A 25480-nucleotide genomic window follows, 5' to 3' on the forward strand; every position below is an offset into this window, starting at 1 on the left:
GGGACAAATAGATGCTAGCTGTGGAAGGATTTTTTTTTTTCATTGTTCCTTAACTTGCAGATAGATGTAAAAAGCAGACTGTTCAGCTTTGTATGACTCAGACATTTTAAAAGTTGAATCAAAACAGTGTATGTGGTCATAAAGGACCTTCATTCTTATAAGATTTGCTAATATTTATCACCCTTCGTGGAGCCATATATACATTCCAGCAGTTTAAATGGAAACACATGTTTGAATCCAGGAACATGTGTGCGCCCCACAAAATAGGAGTTGGAATTGTAGATTCTGTTCTTGGTTACAGGTTAATGAGGTCCCTGATTAACTAAATGAGAGTAGTTTTTATCTCCTTATTTTTTTTTTTTTAGTTCATTAGAAAGTGTCTTCCTGATAGACAAGTGCCTATAAGGATTTGGATACTTACCCTGGAAAAAACCTGTAACTTAATAAAAGGCACACATCCCAAATTTTAGAAGAGTAATTTTCAGTGTTTTGACCAGACAGAAGTAGACATTATGGTTCATCTACAGTAGAATGAAGTAATGGAGAAGTATTGAATTGTCCTCCAGGAACTTTCTTCTAGTCACATGTATTCCAATTTCACATAATGACATTTGGGAAACATTTAAGAAGAAGAAATAGTCCATATTGCTGGTCATTAGCACCTTTGACTAACTTTTCTTCTCCAAGAGCAATGCAAATATTCAAAGGCTCTGTATGCTTATTAGAATGTATTTTGCTTTTAACACTAGGTTTGTATCACAAAATTAAAATTATTCTGGAGTTTAAAATTTGACTACCCTTATTTAAGAAAAAAAAAACAACACATCTGGAAGGATACCTTCCTAGCTTCTTACCGGCTCTCCCTAAGGAGGGGATTAGAGGAGTATGAGACTTTTATTTTTTACTTTTTTTTTGTACTGTTAAAATATATGTAAAATCATAGCAATATGATAAACTTAACTTAAAGCAATTATTCTCATTGAAAATTTTTGAAAATGAAAAAATGAAAGAAAATTAAATTTAAAAATATCTTTGAGAATAAGAATTGGTAGATTTCCACAAAGGGTTTAGATTGTGGTGTAACTACTACTAAGATCATCAAATATGTTGTCTCAAATTTGAAGCTGTGATCGTCGTTGCTCAGTTTACTACAGGTACATGTAAACATCTCCCACAGAGGCACAGTCACTGTTTCTTTCAGAGAGCTACCGGGTTTCCAGTGTACCGCTTTGCTGCATGTGTTTGAAACATCTTATTTCCCTTGACACTGTATTAGGGCAAAAAGCTAACCTGTAATAACAGAGAAACCCAACAATATAATGACTTGAAGAATAGAGTTATTTATCTTACATTTAAGCTACATTCTAAGGAGAATATTCCCACTTGGTGGGTGGCAGTATCCTTTCTGCAATGACCCTGCTTCCAAATAAGGTCACATTCACTGGAGTTAGGACTTCAACATATGGTTTTTAGAGGGACGTAATTCAACCTGTAATAGCTTTTAATGGAGGAAATGATTCTGTAGAAAAATTTACTATGACCAGAAAAATTTGCTAAAACTAAATGTCATGTATTACATTTTGATACTTAATTTGATTTGTAGATTTTAATTGCCTAATCATTTACCAAATCTTTTTTTCTTATTACAAATCATTTCTAAATTGTCTAGAACAAATATATAATTGACATGGCAGGAAAGTGAAAAAGTCTAATTTGTTATCCTACCTCTGAAAGGCAACTACTGTTTACCTTTTACTTTACACCTTTACTTCTTTTTTCTGTGTGTATTAAAAATGCATATAAAATGTTTTTGAATATTCTCTCATTGGCTGATGGGATTACAAATTAGACTGTTTGCATTGGCTACATCTCAAATGTTTTCGTGTTAAAATTTTGCAAGTTCCCCAGTAATTGTATTTTTTATTCTTTGGCTCTAAGTGCAGTGACAAAAGGAGGGAATGAATACAACTTTATCAATATTCTTTCTAGTTCTTTGTCCACCTCTCATGGCAACTTTAATTGAAACACATGGAAATAATCTGCTTCGATTTTTACAGTTCTTTGGGCAGTTGTTCATGGCTTACTCACTGTCTGTCCTGTTTCCTTTTAATCAGTTTTTTTTTTTTTCTTTCTCTTGTGAAATGACTATGGCCTGATCTTGGAGGGAAAAATGTGTTGCAGTGTATTAGGTGGGGATGGGTATAGTGATTATATTACAGATGTGACTCATCAAAGCAAAAATGCTTTAGGAATCTTGAATCCCAATGGCCGAAGAAGACAAAATCCAGTCAGCATCATACTTGATGCAAGTCAAGTTTTCTATTGCATTGGGTTATATACATTCTTTCTCTACAAAGTAAACAGCACATATTTTGAATATAAGGATATTTTATACTTTTAAAATATGTCATTTTGGAAAACTGACCCATAAACTATGGCTTTCACAAAGGCTAACAGTAAGACTGATATAAAGAAGATAGTTCGGCGGTGTATGTGGTAGTTTTATTACCCTCAAACTACCTTCTTTGGTAAACAGATTACTTTTGTTGTTTTGAGACTGAAAAGTGGCAAGTGCTGTCTTCTGGGGAAAATGGTTGGGGGGAATAGTTGGCTCCCTTTACTTCAAAATGAGTGCATTGGGTGGTCTTAGATGGGGTCTACTTGAATCTTTATATTGGTGGAGGTGGGGGAGGCAGAAATCTTTAAACACAATTGCTTTTGCCTTCTTCAGTAGCCGTTGTTTTGTATTTGTTGAATAGATCATATTCCTCTGGTAATAGAAATACGTTTTGATTTAGTTATTTAAAAATGAATTCAGTTAACTATATCCTGTGATATGCTTTATCTTAATGGGTAAACATGTTAAGTCAAGTTCGATTTAAATGAAATTAGGATATTTTAAAGTTTTAATCTTAGTAGTTGTTTTAATAGATAATTCATTACATGCTTCACAATTCAACTTACAAATGAGCATATATACAGTGAAGAGCATTTGGTGTTATGTTCTGAAGATACGTTGAGAAGGCTGTGCAGAATTATAGTGTTGATTTCAAACTTAAGCAGAGGTTATCACCAGTGGATGTTATCACGAATGGGTAGTTGGGCCTTAAAACTAAAATCCAGGGACTGAGTTCTTATTCCTTTATGTCTCTGAGAATAAGTTTCAGCGAGAGGATCTGTGATTATGATTCTCTTATATTACTGACGAAATTGGGATAACCGAACACGTATAACACTTAGAAGAAAGGAATAACGCAAAAACAGGTTGTCTGGCAGTCTTCCAGAAGGTCGTTAAAGGTAAGAATCAATCCTATTTTTAGATCTTATAATTTATTCCCCATCATTTATCAAGAATCTTACAAATAAGGGTTAGTAGAAAAGATTAAGAAAAAGACTAAGTGACTTGCTCATCATCTGTTCTTTAGTCTTCTAAGTTCTGTCTTTGTGTTCATTTAAACTTGAGAAGCCTGGGTGTCAGACCATATTCTCAAGCATGTCCTATAGTCACCTAAAGAGTTTCATCATAAAGTTGTATACTTGGCTCTTGCTTTGGCAGTCATTTCACACAACTGCTTTGTGAACACCACATTTGCTGTTTTGTTCCTCTTTCTGCAATCGTGGAAGTAGGGGATATCATTGACATTCCTTTAAAAAGTGTGTTTGATGGTAGTGAATACCCTAATTGCTACTATAATTTTTTAAAGTGAATAATTTTAAATCAATATCTGGTGAAAATTTAATTGTTAATGGTTAAGATATTATTCTTGAAACCAAACTCAAGGTATTGGATCATGTGGAAATAGAGGTCTTTTAAGAAAGGTCATATGGCAGGATTGTGAATTAAATGTTAATGTGGGGTGTACCTGGGATAGAATGATCATGGGAAGGTCCAATGAAATTGTTTATTGGCCTTAGTTTAAAAACGCTTGTATAGTATTTTGTAAAATACTCTCCCTGAATGGATTAAATTACTTAATTCCTGTGTTTGCCAGAATTTGTCTTAATTGAACAATATTGAGATAAAAACTTCCTTATGATCGATACTAAGATTTCAGAACAATTTTCACATTATACAGATAAACCAAAATTACACTAATAAACTGATAATATGAAAATTTAAACATTTCTGTGTGGATTAGAAACAAGTTTTTAAGATAGAGGAACTATTTTTGAGGAAGGCTAAAGTTTGATGATTAAGTCTCACAGGAGTTTTGCATTTGCTTTGGCAGTCTGTGTATGTGTATATATTTAATTATGGCATTTGTCATGTGATTCAAGTCGTTTTTACATCTAAGGATGCATAAGACAAATTCAGTCTTGTGTATACATAGAACATTTTCAGAGATGTGTCTGAAGATCAATGTATAAGGATAGTCATTGTAGTAATATTTGTAATAATTTAAATTAAAGTAAAATAACCCAAGTGCTTGCTCTAATGTTCAGAATATGATATATCCAAAATTTGGATTTCTATGTAAGGATTAAAAATCAAATCATGCTCCTTTATAAATATTTAATGATTTGGGAAATTGATTATCATGTAAATGCAAACAACGAAGGCAAAAGGCATATGAACAGCTTGACTCAAATAATGTTATATGTATTTATGCCTAGAAAAATGACTGGGGCAGGAATTATACCAAAATGTTAAGTGACTGTCTCAGTGATGAGATTATGGTTGATTTTTATTTTTTCTCTATATTTTCCTATAATGAATCTCTATTACTTTTTAAACCACCTCATGGATAAGAACAGATCATAAAGGCTAAAATTGGCTGAGGTTGCTTGTAGATTCATAAATTGTTGCCAATTTATAGAACATAAAATATTTTGTTGAAAGAAGTTTTAAGAGATCATCTAGTTCTACTTCCCATTAAGTACTAAATTTCCTTCTCTGTCACCTACAGCAGGTATAAAGACAAAACAGTTCTCAGATCTATATATATATATAAGGTCAATCATTTTAGATCAGTGCTAATTTTTAGAAAGTTTTCCATTTTTCTTCCATTTGCCCTTGTTTAGCCATTGGAGTTACAGAAAAATTTGAAGATGGTTTTTATATTTCTATGCCTTCTTATTTTCAGACTAAAGATACTTAGTTTCTTATTTATCATATGAGTTAATTTTTAGATCCCTCACTATTCTGTTCATTTTCAGGAGCAATGTCCCATTTTAAATGTGACAGTGATATACCTGGGTATCATGTTTTGGATGTAGCCTGACCAATACTGTTATGCTGAGGTTTGTAATATCCACAATATGGATACGATTCAGAAGTAGCCAAAGATTATGAGATTTTCAGGCACTGCGAGTTGGTCATAGGCAAAGAACTGACATTTCTTGCCATTCTTCAACTGAAGAGGAAAGATTGACTCCACTGTAATTGCTAGGTACATATGAAATAAGGATACTTGATTTCTGACGGGCAGGTCAAGGCCCACTTAGATATAGCTCACATGTTTTGTCTTTCACTCTAAGCTCTTGACCTAATATTTGGCTTGTAGTCTATGTGACAGTATGCTTCCCAGAATAAGATGGTGTGCAAAGTATCCTTCTCAAAGATTTCACCTGGTTCTGTGACTTAGTTGTCAGAACTCCTGTATGATTTTTTTCTTCATTGTGGACTCCATAAGATCACCTGCAAAGGATAAGGACTCAGCTGCAAGATGATAGTCCAGAATATGATGGGGTCTGTGCAGTGCCTTTTAGTGTAACTCAAGTGAATGCTATGAAATTTAGTAAAGAGATTTAAGCTTTACTGACTTAAAATGGGTTCACAGAAGAATCAGTACATTTTAAAGCTGGATGTGGTGGTGATGTCTTTTTCTTCTAGCATAGTCTTAGAATGATTTTTTTTTTCAAGCTAGTTGGTGGCAGCCAGGACTTTGAAGAGTGCTTTTCTGACTTTGGCTGTTATTAGTAAAACATAAATTATTTTCTTTAAATCAGTAATTATTGTGCCCTCTTGGGTGGGCTAGGCTTTTCTATGAGACAAATTATGTCTAAAGCTGCAAGTTTTGTTAAGAAAGGTTCTGAATCAGGGTCATTCTGGTACATTAGAGGGACAACCAAAAGGCTGGAGACAAATTAATACAGCCAAAAATGACATGGATTTTGTAGTCTCTTATATTGTGTGTAAGTAGTCAGGATTTCAAAATCACATTAAGGTTGGTACTTCTAAAATTTGTACTTGATATTTTCTTATTTTATCCTACCTACAAGGCTTGAAATTATGATTTGTTGTTATCCCATGAATCAGTTTTTTCTTCATTTTTGAGACTCTGGTTTTTGAAGAACAGCCTTTCGCTTGATGTTTTTAATATGTTTCACTTTATTTAGACAAAATAGATTGCTTTAGAATTTGTCCTTTGGCTCATTCAACTCTTACCCTGCTTTTGTCTCTGAATAGTACCTTTAAATTTGTGTACTTCATAGTTTATGTGGTTATATGCTTGCCTTCCCAAACACTCTACCATGTAAAATGAGGGAGCTAGCCATGTTTCACACCACCCAGTTCTGCTTCCCAGCCCGTCTGGACACAGCTGATGGGCCTAGATGTAAGCACCGGACCCAAAGATGAGCCTTCCACAGTGACTGACTCTCAGAACTCACCGAATGAGATTTGCTGTTATTTAAGAAACTGGGAAGCGAAGACCCAGTGTAGTAGTGGGAATGGAATGGGACAGGTCACGTTGTAGGATGGGGTGAGAGAGAAGCCAAGAGTGATAGTGTTGACCGTGGAAAAGCCGGAGTTATTAGGGAGAAGAAGCTGAGAGGAAGCAGAGGAAATCCGTCTGTGGAAGGCAACATGGAACAAAACACAGAGAGCAGATATACAGGAAGTGAGAGATACTCCTAGCTGGAGCTGGCACAGATTGGGGTGCTTCTCACATTTTGATCTACAGGTGTCCTTGCAGTCTTCTTCTCTCCTGATGTGGTTGTGAAACACTGTGAGGCCTTGTAATCAAGAATCTGACTAAAACACATAAAAGGCCTTCAATTACTTGGTTAAATGCATAATCGTCCTTTTTACAAAGGTTTGTGCATTCACACTTTAACAAAATTTGGTAGGTCTGCATTGAGTCGTTTAACCCCTCAATGAATGGATAAAATTAAGTTGTATCTTTAAAGGAGCGATTATCTTTAGATAAGACATAAGACATTTTCCCAAAACCTGTCATTAAAATATGTATATAGCAGCAGTACCATAGTGTGTTTTAAAACATGAAAACACACCGTTTCAGCGTATGTGCACAATATTTTATGCAGTATATATGTTATATATACTTTCTTTGTATATTATACTGTATAAAATAGTATTCTTATTCAGGGTATGTTTCTTTTTGCTAGTCAGTTGCCAACATTATTCAAGGAATAATAGGGTCATTGCTATTAATATCTCAGGTGGAAAACCTGTACTGCCCTTATTTTCTGAAGAGATTTTGTTGTGGACTTTTATAGTACACATTATAATTTCCTCCTTCTCCATGACCACTGACATTAATATTGTTTTAGTCAATATTATACTTTTTTGTGGGAAGCTTGTAGTCAGCCAACATGCAGAGGAATTAGCACAGTTTAAAAGATTTTCTGTTAATAGTTAAGGAGAACACTTTGTTACTCTATGCCTCTTTAACGTGATTCTTGAATTATTAAATATCCTGAAAGTTACTCTCTCATTTTGTACGTTTAGCAGTTGTGGCTTGTCCCAAAGTAGTTCTTTTGGAGTTTCTTTGGAAGTAAATTTCTTTTGGCAGTTTAAGTGGTGAAAAAATAGATTTCATTACCTTTTTTTCTTGGTGAAATCAAATGGTCTAGAAGTATTTAAGTCTTTCCTTCCTTAGCAAAACCACTCTTAGTCACCATATATTATCATTCAGTCGTTCAAATTTTCTGCTGCTTACTGGCTAAAGTGATGATAGGTAGGGAATGAAGGAATTTAGCCAGGGATGACACCAACTGCAGGCAAAAATATAGAGGCTTTTGTTTGTTTCTCTGTTTTCTTTCTTGAGTGCACCATCAATTACTTTTTTTGAGAGGGAGAAAACCCAGCTTCAGTTTCCATATGCCTGTTTACTCTGGAGTTACCAGGAAATCTTGATCTTCTGTGAATAAGAAAACTTTAAACTGAGTTAGTTTGGAGTTGTTTTCTTAAGTAGAACTTCTTCCTGTTATGTTTTTCTATGGGATTTTCTAACACAATGGTCCAGATTCATGTGTAAGTCAATGAGAGGTGCTGTTTGAGAAGGTCCATGGCATATTCCCTAGGTTGGTAGGTTTGGAGCGCCTGTTTTTCTTGGCTTCAGCTAGAACATCGAGAGGGAGGTATTAACAAAATTGAGTAAATGGTAGTTTTCAGTACTTAATTGAAACATGGATATGTGTTTCTTCTCATTTGAGTGTCACTTTTGTATCTCTCATACTTAAAAATATGGTGAGCTATCTCATTATCTTTGAATCTAGAAAACTCTTGTAGGTTCCATGGGAAAACTAAAGAGGACACAATTTCTACTTTCAAGGAGCTGAATGGGGAAGATGCTTATCAAAAGGGGCTAGAGCGAATGATTATGTACAGACTTTACAAAGATGCTAAGGATACCACTTACGAGACATTTACTGTCCTCTCTGTCAGCTTGACATTGTGCCAGATGCAGGACTGTAGAGGAGAAAAGATGATCATCTGGTCCGTTTTCAAGCGGGTCACACTCCAGAGAAGTGGCACGTAAGTCCCACTCAGTGGGGCAAGAGAATGTAGCAGAGGAAACAGAAGGAACAATTCGTTCTACTTGGAGGAATCAGGAAGGTTGCCTTGAGGAAAAGTTTGAGTAGAGATTTAACAGACAGATAAAAAGAGTATAATTAGAATGTTGGGTAAGATTAGGCAACACTTTGTAGTAGAGTTTCTGAGGAGACAGCAGAGTTTAGATTAGGTTAAGCTGTCTTCCAGACCTGTGATTTTATGACCTAAATGAATTAACAAAGGCAAGATGGAAAGGCATTCCTGGCAGAAAGGACCAACCGTGTGCCAACCGTGTGCCTGCAAAGGCAAAATAAGGGACAGGGGAGACTGTTTCTGTCATATGGCTCTGGAAACAGCTGAATTAAAAGTGATATATACCATTATATAATTTTATCTGAGCTAATCACAGATTCATGTGAAAGGTTGAGAGGATAAGTATAAAAGGATTTGAAATATCATATTGTTTATATATTTGTTTATATATTGTTTATATTTGTTGCCTACTCAAAAATGATGAATATTAAAATTGATAGCCAGGATTACCAAACAATTTGCAATGTAGTTTGTTTTGCAGCTTCTCAATTCTTTGAGTGATGGGTTTAGGGATGTTATCATTACTTTTTTTCTTCCTTCTACTTTCCTGGATGATAAATGCATCCCAGTAAGATTAACTTTTAACTGCTTTGAAACATGTGTTTCAACTATTGTAACACCTTTATTGCATTTTGGATAATAAAATTTCCAAGCTCAGAATGATGATTATAAAAGAACTAGTTAGCATCATTTAACTAAGTCCTGAACTTTCTAAAATATACAGTTTTAGAATATGTCTTTTCCAGGAAGACAGTTGAAAGTTTTGATTTTGCACTTTACTTCTGGCTGTGTTTTATGGAAATCAAACTTAAAACTTCTGAGAAATAGGTACTAGTGGTTCAAATTTGGCAAATAATAGAATATTTGGTTTTATTTGTATAAAATTAAAGATCCCCTTAAAGAAGTTGTTGACTATCAATTTATCATACTCTGATATTAGCATCAAACCACCAGTGTAATGATGAATAAGTACAGAGAAGGGAAGACCAAGAATATTTGAGATCTGGTATCACACGCAGAATAAATATAGCCAAATCTCAGTTGTTCAGGGGCAGATTTTCTAGCTTAATTATTAACTGGATTTTATGTTCCCTTTCCCATTTCCCCAATTCTACCATTAACAATTTTAGTGATAATAAACTCTCAATCTACAGCAGTGTACCCTTCTCCTTGTAGGTTTGCCTGAGGACCTTTTAAAAACTACTGATGCCCAAACTAGAGATTGATTTAGTTGTTCTGGAAGTAAAGCTTGGGCATTAGTGTTTTTTTTTTTAAAGCTGCCCGGTGATTTTAATATGCTGCTAAGGTTGGGAACCACTGATGTGGAGTGTGGGTTAAGTGCAAGGAGAAGTTGTAAGTTCATGTTGGTCTCTAATGCTGGTTAAAAAGAAGGAATTGAATATATTTTGTGTGTGTCTGTCAATTGCTAGTGGATTTCACTTTCCACTGAGTTTCATTCTCTTATGACTGTTTCATGGTATGATTTATAAGAGGGTATTCTGTGAAACACTAGTTCTGCATTATGTTAATAAACATTTAGGTTTAAAAAGTTCCATGATAAGATATGTTTGAGGATTGCTGTCATATACAGTTTAAAAGGATTCTTTCCTACAGAACCGCTTTCAGACTTTAATGTGCTAATCATTTGCATTTTATGAATTTATTAGAGGAATATGTAATATGTAGCACTTTACAATATTACTTGATCAAATCTTTTTTTTTTCCCTTGGTAAAGATCTAGTCTGCAGAATTAAACAATCAGTGAATAATTTGGAAATTCCTTTTTTCACTTATCAAGATTCGTGTTAGGGTTGCACATGATGTAGTTAATACGAAAGTGTATTTCTTCTCTTCGGTGAGTCTCATGATAGGGATGTGAGTGTATATCACTTCAGAGTACGTGATTCATTCTTAAAATTCAACCGTTACCATTTTATATCCATGCTCAGAATTTCTTTAACATCTCCCCGTTGCCTCCCAGATGAAGTCCAATGTCCGCCTTTGGCATTGAGTGTTTATTACAGGCCAGTTCCTTCCTTCCTGCTGCTTTAATTTCATCTCCCATTGCTCCTCAAACCACTCCCCTTGGCATCAATCAGTGGTGTCCCAAGCCATGACTATTCCTGATTCTAATGGCTGTAGATAAAAATACCTCTCTACCTAGAAAGTCTCTCGTCTTGGTCTCTATTCCTTTCCAGTTGTGTATCATTAAAAATCCCCCCTTTTGTGGGATATTCTGGACTGGCCCAGACTATGTTGACAGTTTCCATTTCTTTATATGTTAAAATGACATATTCAAATCACTTTGTTTGGATTTTATTAAAAAGTTAATTTTCTTGCAATGTTCTGTTATTTTGAGTTGATAGACTAATAGTTCAACTAGTTTCTGAACTCAAAATGAGAGACTCAAGTGTTTTGGGGCCAAACACATTGCTCTGTGTGCATGTTTGGGGCTAAGTAATTCCTTAGAATCATGATATTGTAGGATTGAAAGGGACCTTAGAGATTTCCTAGTTTAGCATACAAATGAGGAAAACAAGACCTAGCGAAGTTAAGTGATTTGTCCAAATCATATAATTATCTAATTGCTGAAGCTGGGGAGGAAACTCAATTCGCTGTTCTTTTCACTACACTGACAATTTATGTATTTTTAAAATCCAGGTGCTCTTTCAAGAAAAATAAAATTCTCATGTCCCTTTTTTTTTGTAATGGAAAAACACCATAATTTAAATATTCTTACTTAAAATAGATCAAAGGAGTAAGAGATAGTGCTGTCTTGTTTTCCACCTCCCAACACACAAAAAAGATGTCTTGGAGGTTTGTAAGAAGTCTGGAAGCTGGGTTTTTAATACTTAGATGTTCCAGAGATGATTATAGTTTGCATTCCCTCATATATCACTCTCCTTTTTCTTCCTTCTTCCCACCCCTGATTTATGCCATGCTGTCATTTTGAATCAATCTGCCACTAATATGTCTTATTAGTGAATTAAACTAATAAGATATCAGTATTATAAAGAACACTAAACTAGGGGCTCTGAGATTTGGGTTTGGGTCTCAGTGCAGTCACCAGCTGTGAAATCTTGGGCAAGTCATTTGGCAGCCGAACCTCAGTTTTCTTTCTCTTATAAAATGGGCACATAGAATTGGTGTTAAAATCGGTTAAAATAGAACAAATTCAAATCAGTTGAGATTGAAAAGCATTGAACAAATGTGAGAGATTATTTGATTCTTCCGAGAGCCCCTTCCATGCTAGTGCTTAGTCTTTGTGGTTGAGGGAAGGCTACAGAGCTATTACTGTTTTGGGATGAGAGTCCATGTCTTACTTGGAAAAACCACACACAATACTGTTGGCGACTCTTCTCAGTTTAGAGTTGAGTGATTGTAACTTTTAATTGGGGATGCTACTTTCTAGGTTCTTGGGAACAGATTCTATTTGTTGGTTTGTCTTTGTTTATATATATTCATATATATTTGCATTTTAGAGTAATATGTTTTCTTCTCTAGTGGATATTTTTTTTTCTTATGGTGTCAGTGGTGTTAAGTGCTTGTGCAGTAAGTTTTCCAATTCAAAATGGAAAATTGTCAGGGAATGGTAGTCTGTGGCTGAATGAAGTTTGCTAATAATAAAGAAGTATCAGGGCAAACTGAACTTTCATTTCTGATGGAAAAATGTTTATTCTGCTTGTCAGAAAGGATAAAAGGAGAATTCAAGTAACTTCTTGATTCGAGAGCTGCCAGTTCTCTCCGTGGTTCAGGGACTGTTTCACATCTCAGCCACAAGAATCTGCTGTTTTAGTTTTGATGTGCACTTCCTTCCCTCCTCATGCATACACTGCTTTCAGCTTGTGGTTTCGTGGCCCTTTGCTCCGAGGTGGTGAAAGTCCTTCCAAGGAGACTTATGACCTCTTCCTTCAACAGCCCATTGGCCCCTGGTATAAATAGTGGGACCCACACATCATTATCATTGCCAAAGCTTTTGTTTAATACTGAATTCAGGGTATCATTAGACCCCTGTGGGGCATGGTAGGACAGTAGATTCTGTTAATCGCTGACTGGGAGTAGAAGTGCTTTATCGGTGATCCATATAAGAACAGATGGTACATCTGACAATGAAGTTGGTATAAGCATGATGGACCAGAGTTGGGTCAGGTGACTTAGTGCTTTGGTGGCTGGGGAAGCCACTTAAATAGGACCTATAAGATGAAGATCTGAGAACTATGGGGAGGTGTGAGACAGGAAGATAAAGGGATGTATATGAGGAAATGAGAATGAAGAATTTTGATAGGATCTGGTGGAATGAAAGAAAACACAATTAAGGATGATATCAAGGTTTCTAATATGAAAAGGACGGACATAGTCATATCTAGGAGGAGAGTTGTTTTGGAGAAAAATGTTGACTTTGAAGTCAAGGTGGAGATGTTTAGTAGTGCACTCAGGTGGAAGATCAGGGCTAGAAATAGTGACTTACTAGAAATCACTTGCATTCTAGAAATAGCGAAGTGCTTCATGTAAAACTTCCTAAAAGCTGGGAGTTTCCTTATTCAGCTTTTTAACATTACAGAAAATAACAGTTTTATTTTATGGTTAGTAATTATGGAGGTTTTTTTCAAAGATCTTTTAAAAAATGGCTATAAAATATTTAATAAGAAATGAGAGCATACATGTATTATTTTTAAAATGCAGATCTGAATTTGGGCTAACTCAAGCTACAGTCAGAAGAATGAATCCTTATTTATTTGGCTCTTGCCTTCTTCGCTCTCCTCCTACCTCAATCTCCTGTCCTCCAGCTTCCTGTCCTCTTTTTGGTCTCAGTGCTTTTGAGATATAGACCAGTGTCTCACTGCCACATATGCATCAATATGTGTCCACTCAGTTTACATACTTGAAAGTTACTTTCAAAGAACTGTGTGTGTCCCATCAGCCTCCTCAGTGGTCTTGGGGCGTGGTGGCGATGAGAAAGAAGGCTCAAGGCTACTGTACCCGTTTATTAGCAGCTAGTTGCTGTGCAGAGGACATAGGAGAAAGAAGAGAGAGACCATTGCAGCACTGGATATTTCTTCCAGGTCTCTGGTTCCTTTTTCATTAGGGGAGGGGCAGAACCATCTGGCCTCTGAAGCTCTGATATTCTGTATTTTAGTGCACAGGAGTAAGATCCATATCTATAACATAAGTGTTCCCAGTAAATTAAAACAGGGTTCAAGCAGCAGCTCACAGAGCGTATTTGTTTTTCACGTGAGATTTATGTAACACTCTTATACTTGCTAACACTTTTATTTTCCTAAACTCCGCAGCAAGATGGGGGAACAGGAAGATCTTCAGCTGATAAAGCAGTCAGCGAGCAAGCCTGCCATTGAGCTTAGTCCAGGCTAATATCAGAAGCCTTGTGGCAATGAGAAGCGGGATCATGTACAACAAGAGATTCATGATTTGCCCTGAGCCTCATGGCCAGCTCTTGTTAACTAAATTTTGGACAGAAATGGTAATTTCTCATTAAGCATAAGAAAACAGTATTGTGTACTCCCTTCTCTGGCGGAGGAAATATATAGTAAGTTAAGCAACATAAGCATCTCAGAAAGGATTGAGTTAGAAAGGAATGGAACCCACAGTGTAATTTTTGTTCCAGGTTTACATCATGCGCTCTGCCTTTGTTCAGTGACAACACTCCTTGCAGATTTTACTGCCTGGGTCCTGAAGGGTCTTGGTTTTATAAGAAGAGACCAGAGTTACAGTAGACCTCTTGTACCAAAACGTTTACCTGTAAGGGCTATCATGAGATGTAGTAACTAGTCTTTATTCATATTGAAGAAAGCTATATTGTGGCTTCTCTACATATAAAATTTTAAGGCATTTTAAGTCATTAGATTCTAAAGAAATGACAGACTTTCATTCTCTCCCTTTTGTGAGTTCTTAAGATGGTTGTAACCATGGAATAAAGTTTCTCATTACATATTTGTTGATCAAATGAATGAAATGATGAATTTACTTATTAAAAAATGTTTTTTGAGCCTGTTAGTGTGTGCCAGGTACTGTGTTGAGCCTGAAATACAGTGGTGAACAATTCACACAAGTTCTGCCATTATGGAGCAAATAGAAATTTTGCTGAAGGATATAGACAAAATACAAGGAAACAAACAAATAAAATAACTATTAATAATAATAAAGCTAAGAAACAAATATACAAGGTGCTGAAATAGGGAAAGGCTTTTTAAGTGGTTGAACACATCGAGTGAAAGAACTCTTCAGTTTTTTAAAGTAATTTCAGGGGACAGCTAAATTTTACTCATTTTGAATAGACAAAAAGCTTAAGTATTTGCTTCAGTTTTCAAAAGCAATTGTTTATTCTCCCACTATGTATTAGACCAACACATTAAGAAATCTTATCCATTAAGGATATAATTTTATTTTTTTTCAGTTGTCTTTAATGGAATGCTTTTATAGTTCTTCCAAAACAATAATACGTTCCTTAGAGCTAAGCCTCAGCAGGAACAATGAAGTATCTCATCTGATGTATTATTCCATTACCTACGATGGCAAGACAGTTGGCAAATAATTTCTTTTTATAGAGCAACTAAAGTGGAGGAGGCAGAGGGAGAGAAAGAGAAAGATTTAACTGGACGGAAGCAGTCTGATTCCAGGAAGTGGTTTAGGGCTGCTCTGTCATGTGATGGCTGCTGTTCATTAGCTACTCAGTGTTGGACACACTCGGGGGTTTGCTTGCCTTTTAAATCAGGGCAACACTTGCATTGTGGTTTTGCCGTCCTGCCCTTTGTTCATGTCAGAATTTTTCTAGGGCTTGTTGCAAATTGAGAGGCAGATGCTTGTCTTCCTGAGGTTCGGGGATGATTTGGCGCCATCTAGGCTAATTTTTTAGCTTTCCCCGAACACCGTTGCTCAATAGTTTCAAGCTTGACAACAGCTAAGAGGAAATGTTGTCATGATGACTTTATGCGCTGGGCTAGTCAAGTATTGATGAGTTTTAAAGAGACTAATCATTTGTGATTTTAAGTTTTAGTAATACAGAGAGGCTTGTCATTTATATGTATTGTAGGGAAACCAATAGCTTCTACACTGTGTAGTGAAGAATGAGTTAGCCACATGGTTAATAATGTGCTTATACAGAGAACCTCAGTTAAGGGATTCTTTGTTGTGTGTGTGTGTGTGTGTGTTGTGTGTGTGTGTGTGTGTGTGTGTGTGTGTGTGTGTGTTGTGGCAAAACACATAATGGAAAATTTACCATTTTAACCATATTTAAGTGTACAGTTCAGTGTCATTAAGTACATTCACATTATTGTGCTACTTAAGAGATTCTTGCTATGAAATAGCGAACCACTTGAATTGGTATTTTGACATTAAGATGGCCACATGCTTAGAGAGAAAAATTTTTAAAATTGAAACAGATACAAAATATTTTACTAGAAAGACAAAATTTGCAATTGTAAATTTTGCTGCAAATTTACAGTGAAGCTGGAATAGCCAGGGCTCTCAGAGGCTGGCTTTGCACATTTAAGTGAACAGTAACTAGTCACTCAAAGCTGGTATTTAGAATTATTAAGTAGTTGGTAGGTGCTGAATGCCTAGCAAGACGCATGAGGGAGGCCTCTGCATTTTGCAAGGGGTGCGATAGGCTTTGTACTTAGGAGTGAGTGAGAATGGACAGCAGCTGCTCACTGTGGCTTTTTATTCCCACATTGTGAAAGAAGGGTGCTAGTAGGCAACGGGGGCCTACTGTTGCATGTAGCACTCAGCCTGCCTTCCCTGAAGCGCTTAGTAAATCTGTGAGTGTTAAGTTCCAGGGTGGAGAATAGCAACTTCGTTAGGGCAGGGAAGGAGGTCAGAGAGATGGATTCTAGGCAGACATTATTCCTGGAACCTTGTGGAATTCTTTCTGGAATGAGTTCCTCATGACTCGAGAACATTTGCAAAACCTTGCCCTCGTGCGTGGGCCATGCAGTCATCATTTCTGTTTCACTGATCCAGCCTGTCATTCTCTATGCAGCCAGTGGTCTTGGAGGAAAGTGTGGTTGACTGCACAACCCATCATTTTGGCTGTATCAGCAAAAACATTATGCTTTTGAAAATTTGGACCATTCCTCTGTATTATGTTTCTGCCTTGATGCCTATGAGGTGATATTTACTAATGGGTCTTGTAATAGGCCAGGTCTCTCTTCTCTAGGACATCACTGAATGAAATTTTGTGTGTTCTGGCTTTCTCAACTGATCATTACTTAAAGGAAAACATTGTTGAATTTCTCAGCTTGAAAACTGGTGAATTGAAATCTCTGTCGTTGGTCAGTCTTCTGAAGGCTTTGTGATAGTGCCACTCTGAGACTGGGACGTGAACCTTCGAGGCAAGGGTCATATTCTCATGTACTATGTGTGTCCAAGAGCATTTTGTTGTATTCAGTGATTTCAGTCACCCTCCTTTGATTACACAGCTCTTTGCTATCTTCTTCCCGTGTGGCTAATTTTGTCAAACTTCTAAGATATTTCCTGAAACAGTTTTCTTTCTAGTCACTCATCACTATTTGTTCATCAGAGAAACCTAGTTACCATTAAACCAGAGCTTGGCTGGACTAGGTAAAACACAGAATTCTTGTATTTTTAGTGTGAATCCTGAAATGGCAGAATGGTCAGGCTTTAAGATTCATCATGTTATCCCTTGCTTCAAAAAGAGTTGAAGTGCCTTAATAATCTACATTTAGTAACACAGACTGAAAAACAAATGCAAGAGGAAATCGGTGTTAAAAATGATGGAAAATAAGACTTGGAAAATAATACGACCCGAGGACCAGTAAGGTCTGTATGTAATACACAGATCAGATTCTGAGCTCCCCTGCCATGGCCAAAGCCAAAAAGGAAACCTGGCTAGTTAGAAGAATCACAAGGTCCATAAGGTGAAACCTGAGTCAGTGGCTCAGGAAGATCACAGGCTTCATAGATACAGGAACCTCGAGAGTGCTAGAGGAGACACCGCAGTATGTGTTCAGTAGAATATGTTATCGACACCAACTTCCCTGGCTGCAGTATCGTTGTTCTTGTTACATATGTCTCAGTGCAGAAAAAGTATAGTTGCTTCTTATGTGCTGATATGAGTTAATTCTGCAAAAGTTATAAATTTAGAATATCTAGGATGACCTATACAAGTATCAGACAATCCTCCATGGATATTATTTCTCCCAGCTGAGTTACGTAAGGTAATTATTTAGCCTTTATTATTTAATTTATTTGTATTACTACTTATTCAAACAATAGCACCACTTACAACACATGTACCTATAATGCGTCAGGTATTATACTAAGACAGGTGCTGTGGAAGAGATCTCTTAATCCTTGCGGAAACCCTGTGGCTTTATTCTCTGTCTGTCTCTCTTTCTATCTATCCATTTATCTATCGCTAATCTTTATTCTTAATGGCTCAGAGAATTTGAATGACTTGGCCACATCCACCTGCCATCGTCTGTGTTTCTTGTACCAATTTCACTACCTGAGACCAAGGAGTTGTCAAGCAAGGAGGACAATTTAGCTCTTTTGAGCCAAATCTCAAAAACAGCCTAGGGAGTAACCTTGTCTCACATTTGCTTGTGCAGCACAGAAATAGACCCCTGGCCGCCCCTGTGCCTGGGACACCTCTGTTTTCTGTTTAGCCCATATGTGTTGCCTACGTGCTTTGCGGCATTCCACAGCTGGCTCCCTTTAAGACTCCTTAGCATTATGCATCCAGGGCCACATCACAGTGATTGGAAAAACTAGATAAGAACAAGTATTTTCTTGCTTTGACTTTTAAATATTCTTAAGCTTTGAAAATATAATTGAATTCTATTTGGCTAATGCCAGGAGGGGAAATCTTATAAAAAGAAAAGAAAGCCTTCTATTTGAAATCTGATATTTCTACCATGTCCTCTTGATTACAAATTTAAGTTGAAAACAATATATAGATTATCTCAAAATTTAAGTTAAAAATGATGTATAAATGATCTCTTCCATCATTCTGACAGTTTAGTATATATTGAAAAGTATCTTTAATAGGCCTGTATATATTTTAAGCCAGAGGCAAGATCGCTTGTAAATGTCAATTTTTAATAATGGTAAAGTTCATGGAATAGTTTTATGTCCACTTTCTAAAAGATTTAGTCTGTGTTTAAATAAATATGGACAGAAAAGGCGCCTCCCCAGGCCCCCCAAACACAATTCGTTGTACCTTCTAGGTCAAGGTAGGGAAGCTGATGATATGTTTTAAAGAGGGAAAAGGTATGCAATTAGAACCATATTGGCATTCTGGCAGGCATTTCTTTTTCCAGAGTGAACGTGCTTTTAGAAATTGCCAGTAGTTGCTAGGCAGACTTCAACAAACACAAAAGACATTACCCCAGCATCCACCCTGGCTGGTTTCTCAATTTAAATTTTGTGATCCTGGCTCAAAATGTAGTAAACTCTATTACTATTTGAACTTGGAATACAGAATTTTGCCAGCAATCCCACTGGCATTCTGAGGCACTCGTGAAGTTAAATTTTTTTTCCACAGGAGGCCAGTTGACTGACTTTTAAGTAAAGGCATGCTGTCCAGGATTGTGGGCCAGCTCATATTCACAAAGGTGAATAGAAAGTATGTAAAGAAAACACCTCCATCTCACTAGGAGCAGTTGCCTTTTTTTTTTTTTTTTTTGGTGCTCTCCTTTCTAATTATTGGATTTTCCTACGGAGTATATGCTGGCTTTTTGTACCTTTCTCTTTCTTCTGACAAATGAACAGAATTTTCACACACTCAGTCCTTAACTTTTCTAGATGAATTTGGAGCGATGCCTGTGAAACTGAAGAAATACATGTTTTTCTGGACTAGTACTTAGATGTGCAAAGATTTTAAAAATAAGTGTTTAACTATAGGTCTGTTTATTTACTTATCTTTTGTTTTGCACTACCTCTCCAGGCCAGCTGTTCCTAAGGACAGTACTGTGCCATGTACTCTTAGATGGGAAACAGACCAGTTATGAAGGCTAAAAGTTTAAATGTGTCAGTCATGTTGGAGGCAAGATACTAATAAGTATAACTTTCCTTTCAGCTTTCCCAAATGGAGTAAACATGCAAAGTTGGGATAATAATAAAAATGTGAAATGTGAAATTTATATTGATCTGTAATAGGAGCGAATAACCTATTATTTGGACTGAAAGTTTCCTAATACACTAACAGAATTAGCTTTATCACTTTTCCTAGTGAGGTCTGACTACCACGTACCCTTCAAAAAAGACCTAGCATCTTGCAGGCTGTCTGCACGATCTGTTTGGATATCATTACATAGAAATGAGGCTATGGTAATTAATGTAAAGATGGGTTTCCTTATGCTAATAACCTTTTTATTTAGCCTTATGTGTCTGAAACATTTGGTGTCTGTGTGCCTCCTGCACAAAACCTCTTAGGAAACTCACAGTAGAAATAATGGAAGTAACAGCCTCATTTTGGGCTATGGGAGATTGTCTTTGAAAAATGCAACAGATAGTGCTTTCATTTGGGAGATATATGATATGGTCTCTCTTGCCTGCTCCTGAATTTAATTTTTTAAAAACTACTCACCACTATTTGTTTTAGGGAGTTTTTTAAAAATACAACAGAAAAGTTAGTCTTTTCCCTTCCTCCTTTCCTTCTTTCTTTCCTAAAAATGGTACGTACTCATTTAAAAAAGAAGATAGAAAAATGCAGAGCAGAAACTAAGAACAACCAGATTCCTCCACAAAGACACTGGTCACATTTTGGAAGCATCTCTCTGATCATCTTATGTATGTGTATATATATGTGTGAATATATGCTTATATGTGTATTTTATTTAATTGTCATGTACTATGTAAATTAATTTTTATTGTTTTTTTCCCCTAGCTATCAACTTCTCTTTTTAATAAATATAAATTTACAATATCTGATGATCATGGAATCACTTAATAATTTTCCAATTAAAACACGAAAATGTTTTATTTAATTAGTAAAGTAGTATTGAACATTGAATACTTACCTATAATAACCATTGAAAAGAGGATGTCAAGTTTCTGCTGTAAGAAATTTAGTTTATAAAGTATTGAAATTATATTGTTTTAGGAAATAGAATGAATGTCAAAATCTCTTTGCTGATTTAGAGAATCAGAAATCCTTGGCCTTTTGCTTAATTTAGAAACTTGAAAGAACTTAAAGATAATTCATGAGTTTAGGAAGTATTTTAAAACCATACAATACTAGTTATCTTGACTCCAGAGGAATGAATCATAATGGTTGTTATAGCAAAGACCGAAGGAGTGATTTTTTCCCCCAAGGTGATTTTCCACACTCCTGAAAACCATCATCTTCACAATAATCTCTCTTTTGGCTTGTCAGCACTTTGAAAACATAAGACTTTTCCAAGTTACAAAACCTTCTTTGGCTACTCACAACTATTCTGTCTTGTTGATAGGGTATAAAAGACTATTCTTCACCATTACAAGAATGTGTGCTTAAGGGATTTGAGGAGCACTCCCCCCATCGCCCGAAAAAGCGTGTATGCGTGTAATCATGGGAGAAAAGCACAGCTCTGCAAGCACGAGGCTAAAGTTTTCTCTTCCTTTGGTGTTTAGCTTTGACTAGGATTACGGAGAAAGGTTGACAAGCATTGTCACGATTGATGGATGCCCTAAGTGTTGTAAACTGTTCAGAGGATGTGTTGCATTCAGCAGTGTATTTTCCAGAAATCATATTTTCCCCCAGCTTTAAGACATGGTGAGTTCTTTCTTAAATTTGATCTAATGTTTTCATGCTCTATTTTACTTTAGAAAGATTTATAGAAATAAACATGACACAATCAACTGCATTAAAAAAAAAACACAAAAAACAGCTACTTTGCTTTTTAGCAAGCCGTTAGGCCATCTCTAAGGGCAGTGTAATCACTTGTGACTGAGAGACCCTCTTCTACAATAGAGCATGACTGATGTCATCTACCTTAGGAGCCTTAGGTACTTGGCAATTTTAGATACTCACAGTATTTAAATATATTCCCACAACTGTCCTCTCTGAGCTGTGCTCTTTTTGCGTCACAGTGCACATGGAATCAGTGCTCTGACATTATACTGATCTTTCAACATTTTCTTGTGCTCATCCATTGTAATTTTCAAGGCAGTTTACTTCTGCCTTTTGCCAGAGAAGCCTTTGAATACAAGCCATTGAATACAAGCCATAAAAGACATGTATCATGCACAGCTTTATTCTATGGCATGCACAACACTCTTGTGTGCTAGCCACTCTGCCATGACTTAGCTTATTAATATAGAGATGTCGTATGATTTCCTAGGCTATGGTGTGACGAAAACAATGCCATGCCATGTTTAGTGTCCCTCCCTCCCCCTGCCTTCTCTCTCTCACATACACACACCATCCTATATTTTCAACTGCCAGAGCACTGAGATACAGATTGCTTCTACATTGTTGGAAATCCTCTCAATTCTCTGAGTATAACACTAATTGCTCCTCCTGTCTCTCCTCCTAATCATGATGACGTCTGATGACTTTGCTTTTCTCTTTACTTCCTGATTTTTTTTCTTAGTAGTTCAGCTACACAGGATTTGACTAGGACCTTTCCTTACCACATAATTGGCAAGTAGGACTCAGTGGAGGGCCATGTGGCTCTGGCATTCTGAAGAAGAGCTTCAGAAGAACTTCCAGCATGAGAGTCCACACACTTCTCTTTCACTTACTAAGAAATGGCAGAAGCTGCTCTAATATCAACAGCCAGCACTACAAACCACAAGATTCCTTGTAAATCCCCTCCTTAGTAAGAATGAATTAGGAAGAAAGAGGTGGAGAGTCGCTGGGGATGTCGGGCTGGTGGGAAAGGGAGTGATCCCTATAACAGGCTAGAAGATGGTCTCTTGGGGATAGGGACTCTCCAAGGAAATTGCTTATCAAGATTGGGCACACCTGCAAGAGGAGACTAGTGTTTCATTGCCCAGTGGCAATGCTTAAGCAACAGACTTGCCGCTGTGCTCCAGTGCCTATGTGATATCTGAGAAGAGAATTAGGGAGAAACTCTCCCATGGTTTAGTGTGGGGCAAGTAGATACCAATGAAGGTATCTACCGGGCCTGACTGCGGGTGAGCAGAGCCCAGCATCTAGGGGACCATTAGATATTCCGCTGGTGTCAGGGAGCAAGGAGACAGAGAGGAAGCTAGTTTTCTCACGTCAAGGAAGAGTGCAGTGAGAACCTTCATAGATGCCACTCAGACTCATAGACTTTCAATGAGAGAGCCCCAGCTGCCGACCTTCCCTGCAGAGGCTGTCAGCAGCCTTTAGTGTTTGTCAGAGAGGCGCTGGAGAGGATTGCTGCAGTGCCTCGATAAGAAGTGGGGTGTAGGGATCTGCTTTTTCTTCTGTCCCTTCTTCCCCTGACTAGCTAATCTCCACTGGCGTATTCTGCACTTTCCATGTGTTAGCTCGTTGAATTCTCCCAACAACCCCATGATTCTATTATTGTCCTCACTTTCCATATGTAGGAAACTAAGGCCCAGAGAGATTTGGTGCCTGGGATTTGGATCCAGGTGGTCTGGCCCCTGAGACTGTGCCACTGCTGCCCTGCTGTACTGTCCCACCGCCCGAGATCCAAAGAAGTGACTTGGAGTTTTTTGGTTTTTTTTTTTTTTACTGTAACCAGCAGTGAGAAATAAATGCATTTTACACTCTGACCTAGTACATACCTACATTAAAATTAATAAGTGAAAAAAAGTTTAACAAAATAACACTTCCATGTACTACAACCTGATCTTTTTTGTTTTCTGTTTATTTAAAATATGCTGGTTTCCACCTACTAAGTGGGTGGTCTGGAGCTCAGAAGAGGTGTGAAAGGAGGAGGGAACAGCACCCATTCTCAGTGTGCCTTCTCCCTGTCCCTCCTCTTCTCTCTCTTCTCCCATGCCACCTGGCATTTCCTGAGCTGTAAATCTAGCTGGTCATGGAGAATGGGATTAACTTTGAATTGCCTATGAGAGTGGGGTGTTCAGTGCACTGGACTGAGTTTCTTACACTGGAAGTGACCAGAAATTTTTGGTCTCTTACCTTCATGATAAGAGATGGGGAAGAGGAATTCCAGAGAGGACAGCTGAGAGTAGTGATGACGGGGTTCGTGTTACTACTCCCTACCCCCGGAAGAGTGATTCCTTTGTGAGCTAGTTATATCAGCCTCCAACTGTTTGGACTATGTGAGAAGCTTGGAATTCAGCTAGGATGACCCTGTCCTCCAGGGGTCCTGCCTATGTCGTCTATAGAACATAGGCCATACTCTTAATTCACTTCTGAATTGGAGCTGTTGGGGATCTGATGTCAGACCTCAAGCTATTTTGTATTAACTACCCAGAACATTTTTCATTGAAATGACTTATTCTGCTAATTCAGACTCATTTATTACTTAAAGCATGTTATTATTCATTCATTCCTCTTTGGTTTATAATTTCAATAAAACTCAGCCTTGTTATATCCTTTTAATAAGCTTTTAGAGTCAACCTGGAGCGCCTTCTGTTAAAAATACATCAAGATGAAAAGATGTCTCAGCAGGAAGAGATGAAACCAACTGCCAGTTAGTCCTTGAAAATTTACGGAAATACAAATGATAGTGGCGTTAGAGTTTGTTGAATTATGCTTTTTGGAGACCAAAAAAATGACTGGGCTCCCTCTTCACCCCACCCCCAACTTATAAATTACTTTTGTAGGCAATGAGGAATGCCTGTCTTGAACTCTTTCCAGGCTAAAATGATTCTGACCAGGCTCTATGTTTTTTGACCTTAATTGCTCATTTGTCTGGGAATTGGAAGGAAGCCAGACTCTTTTCTAAGACAGATTTTGGCCTTCCTTCCACGTACTTCCACGGCCTAGTGAGATGAGTTGTCTGTCTTTCCTTTATCTGGCACTAAGTCATCGGCCTGTACTGAGAGACTGTGAGCAGAGAGGACCCAGCAAACGCCAGTATTGTGGAGGACATCCATCTCATCACAGACTGGACTCTATGAGGAACCACTGGGGAAATGGCTGGCATATCTTCTATCTTACTAGTAGCAACCTCTGTGCTTCCACCCTGAAAAACTGGCTTACTTTTCAGTTTATGGACATTGTGAATCCTGTACAAAAGTGGTTTCTCCCTTTGAGGGTGACAGGGATCAAATTTGCAGCCCAGGAGAGTGACCATTCAAGCCCTGGGGTATGTTCCAGGCCTCCCCTTGGCTTTATTATTCTCTTATCCTAATTTTTCTTCTGGGATTCTTTCTATTCTTCATTTGATGCTTTTGTTTTATACCTGTTTTTTAAGATACATCCAGCCCTCATGCATCTATGCTGTTGCCAAGTCAATGAAATGTGTTTTTAAAGCTTTAGCCTCTTTTATCTACTGCCTTAATAGTAGTTGCGGTTGAAAATAAATTATGGCTCCAAATTTATAGTGGAAGAACGGATCACAGCCTTTATTTTTTTTTTTAACAAACTTTAAAATCTTGTTCTGAGTTGGACATGACTAAGGTTAAAGTGAATACTTCTTGACATAACAAGATTAAGATGGTTGAAAGGTCATGTTAGATACTCGATAGTTAGCTGATATTAAATTTTAAGAAACCCACCCAGAAGGTTCCATTAAATTCAGTAATGGAACAGGATAGAAG

The 25480-nt window shown here is 37.0% G+C and overlaps 1 protein-coding gene and 1 pseudogene across 4 annotated transcripts in view; both read left to right on the forward strand.

The window, feature by feature from the left end:
• BICC1 (BicC family RNA binding protein 1) overlaps positions 1–25480 on the forward strand; it is a 238863-nt gene that overhangs the window by 75633 nt on the left and 137750 nt on the right. The window lies entirely within an intron of this gene.
• Positions 6482–25480, forward strand: part of LOC120609667 (5-hydroxytryptamine receptor 3C-like) — a 34623-nt pseudogene continuing 15624 nt past the window's right edge.

This window comes from Pteropus medius, unplaced genomic scaffold, assembly GCF_902729225.1.
Source record: "Pteropus medius unplaced genomic scaffold, Ma_sr-lr_union100, whole genome shotgun sequence".
Lineage (NCBI taxonomy): Eukaryota > Metazoa > Chordata > Mammalia > Chiroptera > Pteropodidae > Pteropus > Pteropus medius.